The following is a 6,666-nucleotide window of genomic DNA, read 5'->3' on the forward strand; positions in this document are numbered from 1 at the left end:
TACATGGTCTGGCAGACAATACATGTCATTTTAAAAGTGAACCCAGATCTTTCTCTGTCCAGTTTCAACTGAAATTGTCCAACATGAACTGCACTAACTAGCTAGCTTAGCTCATCCCTAGCTTGGTTAGCTAGCTAGCTAAATTGTACAGCCAACATTTTGTCCATATTGATGCTGTTACAATTACCAAACATATGGATAAACAAATCATTTATGAAACCATGATGTGATGTATGACAGGATTGGGTGTTGCATGCAATTTCAATTGCGTTTGAATTGCTTCGCGTATCAGCAAAGTTGGTTTAGATGATGTCACTTGCATCTACAACAGAAATTGCGTCCAAATTGCTTAGTGTGACACAGGCTTTATGCCCAAATCAAACGAGATGCGTTTTTTTTTTTTACACTTGTGTGTTCACGCTGGAAATAGAGTGCATGAGAGTGACCGAGAGAAAACAGACCGGTTGCAAGTGTCACCAGCGTAAAGCGCGTCAAAGTACAAAGCAAGTCTTTGTGCAATGTTACTTCTGGAACATGTATAGTTAAAACTTCTTCTTCTTCGGTGGGGTTTATCGGCGGTTGGTATCCAACGTTATGGTGCATTACCGCCACCTACTGTACTGGAGTGTGGGCCAGAGACAGGGAGAAACAAAATTTACATTTTACATTTTAGTCATTTAGCAGACGCTCTTATCCAGAGCGACTTACAGTCAGTGAGTGCATTTTTTATTTTTTTTTCATACTGGCCCCCCGTGGGAATCAAACCCACAACCCTGCCGTTGCAAGCACCATAATATAATAATAATATAATAATAAGCCATTTAGCAGACGCTTTTATCCAAAGCGACTTACAGTCATGCGTGCATACATTTTTTTGTGTATGGGTGGTCCCGGGGATCGAACCCACTACCTTGGTGTTACAAGCGCCGTGCTCTACCAGCTGAGCTACAGAGGACCACTGTAGCTCAGCTGGTATACTCTGCCAACTGAGCTACACAGGACTAAATACTACCTGCCAGGCCCATTGCTCTTAAAAAAGATAACAAAATATTTGAGACTATATCTAATGAAGTTCTACTCAATATGCTCTTTAAACTATTTTCCTGTATCCCCTTCTCCCTCATACTAGATCTCATCCTCTCTCTTTCCCTCTGATACTGCCCACACTGTAGCAATACATGCTCCACTGTCTCTGTTTCCTGGCAATAATCACACTTTCCTGTTGGATGCTTTCCTACCACATTTAAAGTCTTATTCAACTGGCTGTGTCCCACCCTTAATCTTGTAAAAATAGCCTCCTCTCTTCCGTCCCTTCCTGCCGTCCTCCCCTCCCCGACTTTCCTCTGTACTTGAAATAAATGCCTTCCCTTATTATCTCTATTCCACTGCTCCTGCCATCTCTGCACCATCACTGTATACAGTGGGGAGAACAAGTATTTGATACACTGCCGATTTCGCAGGTTTTCCTACTTACAAAGCTTGTAGAGGTCTGTAATTTTTATCATAGGTACACTTCAACTGTGAGAGACGGAATCTAAAATCCAGAAAAAATCCAGAAAAACACATTGTTTGATTTTTAAGTAATTAATTTGCATTTTATTGCATGACATAAGTATTTGATCACCTACCAACCAGTAAGAATTCCGGCTCTCACAGACCTGTTAGTTTTTCTTTAAGAAGCCCTCCTGTTCTCCACTCATTACCTGTATTAACTGCACCTGTTTGAACTCGTTACCTGTATAAAAGACACCTGTCCACACACTCAATCAAACAGACTCCAACCTCTTCACAATGGCCAAGACCAGAGAGCTGTGTAAGGACATCAGGTGAGAAGGCAACAACTGTTGGCACAATTATAAGAAAATGGAAGAAGTTCAAGATGACGGTCAATCACCCTCGGTCTGGGGCTCCATGCAAGATCTCACCTTGTGGGGCATCAATGATCATGAGGAAGGTGAGGGATCAGCCCAGAACTACACGGCAGGACCTGGTCAATGACCTGAAGAGAGCTGGGACCACAGTCTCAAAGAAAACATTTTACATTACATTTTAGTCATTTAGCAGACGCTCTTATCCAGAGCGACTTACAGTTAGTGAATACATTTTTTTTTTATACTGGCCCCCCGTGGGAATCGAACCCACAACCCTGGCATTGCAAACGCCATGCTCTATCAACTGAGCTACATCCCTGCCGACTATTCCCTCCCCTACCCTGGACGACGCTGGGCCAATTGTGCGCCGCCCATGAGTCTCCCGGTCGCGGCCGGCTGCGACAGAGCCTGGATTAGTAACACACTACGCCGTCATGGATTAAAATCCTGCAGCGCACGCAAGGTCCCCCTGCTCAAGCCAGCGCATGTACAGGCCCGTCTGAAGTTTGCCAATGACCATCTGGATGATCCAGAGGAGGAATGGGAGAAGGTCATGTGGTCTGATGAGACAAAAATAGAGCTTTTTGGTCTAAAATCCACTCGCCGTGTTTGGAGGTAGAAGAAGGATGAGTACAACCCCAAGAACACCATCCCAACCGTGAAGCATGGAGGTGAAAACATCATTCTTTGGGGATGCTTATCTGCAAAGGGGACAGGACGGCTGCACCGTATTGAGGGGAGGATGGATGGGGCCATGTATCGCGAGATCTTGGCCAACAACTTCCTTCCCTCAGTAAGAGCATTGAAGATGGGTCGTGGCTGGGTCTTCCAGCATGACAACGACCCTGTCACGCCCTGGCCCTGGGGACTCTTGTATGTTGAGCCAGGGTGTTCGTTTCTTTGTGTAGTGTCTATGTTTCGTTTTCTATGTTCTGTTCTAGGTTATGTGTTTCTATGTTGGCCGGGGTGGTTCTCAATCAGAGGCAACGAGAATCAGCTGTTGCTTGTTGTCTCTGATTGGGAACCATACTTAGGCAGCCTGTTGTGCACTTGTGTTTTGTGGGATCTTGTTCCGTGTAGGTTTGTGTATATGACCGAGGACTTCACGTATCGTTTTGTTGTTTTGTGTATTATTGAAAAGTACCTATTAAAGTCATATCACGCTGCGCCTTGGTCCACTCATTATGACGATCGTGACAGATCCGAAACACACAGCCAGGGCAACTAAGGAGTGGCTCTGTAAGAAGCATCTCAAGGCCCTGGAGTGGCCTAGCCAGTCTCCAGACCTGAACCCAATAGAAAATCTTTGGAGGGAGCTTAAAGTCCGTATTGCCCAGCGACAGCCCCAAAACCTGAAGGATCTGGAGAAGGTTTGTATGGAGGAGTGGGCCAAAATCCCTGCTGCAGTGTGTGCAAACCTGGTCAAGACCTACAGGAAACATATGATCTCTGTAATTGCAAACAAAGGTTTCTGTACCAAATATTAAGTTCTGCTTTTCTGATGTATCAAATACTTATGTCATGCAATAAAATGCAAATTAATTACTTAAAGATCATACAATGTGATTTTCTGGATTTTTGTTTTAGATTCCGTCTCTCACAGTTGAAGTGTACCTATGATACAAATTACTGTCACGCCCTGGCTCTGGGGACTATGTTATGTTGAGCCAGGGTGTGTAAGTCTATGTTTGTATATCTATGTTGGCCTGAGTGACTCCCAATCAGAGGCAACGAGTGTCAGCTGGTTGTCTCTGATTGGGAGCCATATTTAACTATCGGTCTTTTCACTTTGTGTTGTGGTTTCTTGTTCCGTTAAGGTTTGTTCGTGTTGTAACCTTAGACGTCACGCATCGTTGGTTATTGTTTTGATCGTGTGATCATTTAATAAATATATATTATGTTCACCTTCAACGCTGCGCATTGGTCCTCTCTCGTAGACGATTGTGACAGAAGAAACCACCAGAACTGGACCAAGCAGCCTAGTGAGGAGCAGAGAGGGTGGACTTGGGAGCAGTGGAGTAGGAGTCTCGACTGGGCCAAGCCAAGAGAAGAGGAGAGAGGTTGGACTTTGGAGCAGTGGGGTGAGAGTCTGGCGAGAACCATGGAGGCCTGGCCCACGGGGAGGAGAGACCCCCAGAATTTTTTTAGGGGGGGGCTCATGACGTCGGGGCAGCAGGAGGCCGCGATAGAGCGGTCCAGCGGGTTGGCAGAGGAGGCCGCCAGGTTACGGGAGTCACTGGTCACCAGGGGGAAGGAGGTTGTAGAGGCACGGCGAGAGGTACTGGCGTGTGTTGCCAGTCCGGTCCGGCCTGATCCAGATCCCCACGTAGGGCCAGTGGTGTGTGTTCCCAGTACGGGCCGGCCTGTTCCTGCCACTCGCACCAAGTCTACGGTGCGCGTCGCCAGCCCAGTCCGGCCCATCCAAGCTCTCCGCACCAAGTCGGTGGTGCGCGTCGCCAGCCCAGTCCGGCCCATTCCTGCTCCCCGCACCAAGTCTGTGGTGCGTTTCGTCAGCCCTGTCCGGCCCGTTCCTGCTCCCCGCACCAAGTCTGTGGTGCGTTTCGTCAGCCCTGTCCGGCCCGTTCCTGCTCTCCGCACCAAGTCGGTGGTGCGCGTCGCCAGCCCAGTCCGGCCCATCCAAGCTCCCCGCACCAAGTCTGTGGTGCGCGTCGTCAGCCCGGTCCGGCTCATTCCTGCTCCCCGCTCCAAGTCAGGGGTGCGCTTCGTCAGCCCGGTCCGGCCCGTTCCTGCTCCCCGCACCAAGTCAGTGGTGTGCTTCGTCAGCCCAGTCCAGCCTGTCCCTGCTCCACGCACCAAGCCTACGGTGTGCGTCGTCAGCCTGGTAAGGCCCGTTCCTCCTCCACGCACCAAGCCAGGGGTGCGCGTCGTCAGTCCAGCACAACCCGTGCCTGGGTCATGTCCGGAGCCGGATCCGCCGCCGAGGCGGAGTGCCCACCCGGTCCCTCCCCTGTTGTGGTTGTTTGGCGCGGTCGGAGTCTGCGCCTTTGGTGGGGGGTACTGTCACGCCCTGGCTCTGGGGACTATGTTATGTTGAGCCAGGGTGTGTAAGTCTATGTTTGTATATCTATGTTGGCCTGAGTGACTCCCAATCAGAGGCAACGAGTGTCAGCTGGTTGTCTCTGATTGGGAGCCATATTTAACTATCGGTCTTTTCACTTTGTGTTGTGGTTTCTTGTTCCGTTAAGGTTTGTTCGTGTTGTAACCTTAGACGTCACGCATCGTTGGTTATTGTTTTGATCGTGTGATCATTTAATAAATATATATTATGTTCACCTTCAACGCTGCGCATTGGTCCTCTCTCGTAGACGATCGTGACAATTACAGACCTCTACATGCTTTGTAAGTAGGAAAACCTGCAAAATCGGCAGTGTATCAAATACTTGTTCTCCCCACTGTATATCAGTATTTTTGCCTCTGCCTTGCTCATTGAAACTTCAACATCAACATCCCCACTACTAAGTGCTTGTTTAGCCAGTTCATCTACAGCCTCGTTCCCCTCCACCCCCACATGGGCTGGGACCCAAGTAAATCTAATCTGTATGCCCATCTGTCTAATCCTGCCATGGGTTTGTAGCACCTCATAAAGCAGGTCTTGTCTGCCTCGTGAGCTAAAGGACTGGAGACTCATCAACACTGCACACTCTGTCTGGCTTAGCTGTCTCCACCCACTGCAAGGCCAACAGTATGGCCATCAGCTCCGCCGTATATACAGCCAGATGATCTGTAATACATTTCCTGACTGCCACCCCACATTTCTGCACTACAAATGCTGACCCAGTGCGTCCTGTCCTTGGATCCTTTGAACAATTTGTGTAAATGGCCACAAAATCCTGATACACAGTATCCAGACGTCTCTTAAACAAATCAGATGGATCAACACCCTCCCTATCTTTCTGTAGTCTCTCCAACACTTCTAGATCAACTACTGGAGGCGGGAGTAGCCATGTTGGATTTACAGGAATAGCTACCGTTGGACTAAACTCCCTTCCATACAGTCCCATCTTCCTCGCCTGGGTATTACCCACCCACCCAAAGCTTGTGTTCTGTCCTCGCTCATGTTCCCAGCATGCCTGTAAAATGCCTGTACACATTCCCACCACTCTCTCAATGTGTTCTGCCCAGGTCAGTCTGGTGTCAAAGTATACCCCAAGGAACCTGAAGGCCCCCACCCTCTCCAAGTTTCTCCCATATAACCTCAAGCATACCTCATCTCCAACCTTCCTCCTGGTAAAGAACAGAGAGTTTTCTCTACAGAGAACCTGAATCCCCATATTAATGCCCACTGCTGCACCTCATCAATTGCTTCCTGTGTCTTCCTGACTATGTATGGCACATTTCTTCCCCTCTTCCATAAGGCCCCATCATCTGCAAATAATGACCTCCCTATATCCGGCTTTACCTGAGAGTTAACATCATTGATCATGATTGAGAACAACAGAGGACTAATCACACTCCCCTGTGGTGTACCATTATCCACCAGGTAGCTGCCTGATAGAGACTTCCCCACCCTCACCTGGATAGACCTTCAAAACAGGAAATCCTTTATCCAGTTGTACGTTCTTCCTCCTACCCCCATAATATCAATCTTGATTAACAACCCAATCATGTCATACGCCTTCTCCACATCAGAAAAGACAGCTACAACAGTCCCCTTGTTCACCTGAGCCTTCCTGACCTCTGTTTCTAAGCAGAGCACTGGATCCATAGTTCCCCTACCCTTCCTGACCTCTGCTTCTAAGCAGAGCACTGGATCCATAGTTCCCCTACCCTTCCT

The sequence above is a fragment of the Coregonus lavaretus genome (genome assembly GCF_964263955.1).
Source record: "Coregonus lavaretus genome assembly, contig: HAP1_SCAFFOLD_261, whole genome shotgun sequence".
Lineage (NCBI taxonomy): Eukaryota > Metazoa > Chordata > Actinopteri > Salmoniformes > Salmonidae > Coregonus > Coregonus lavaretus.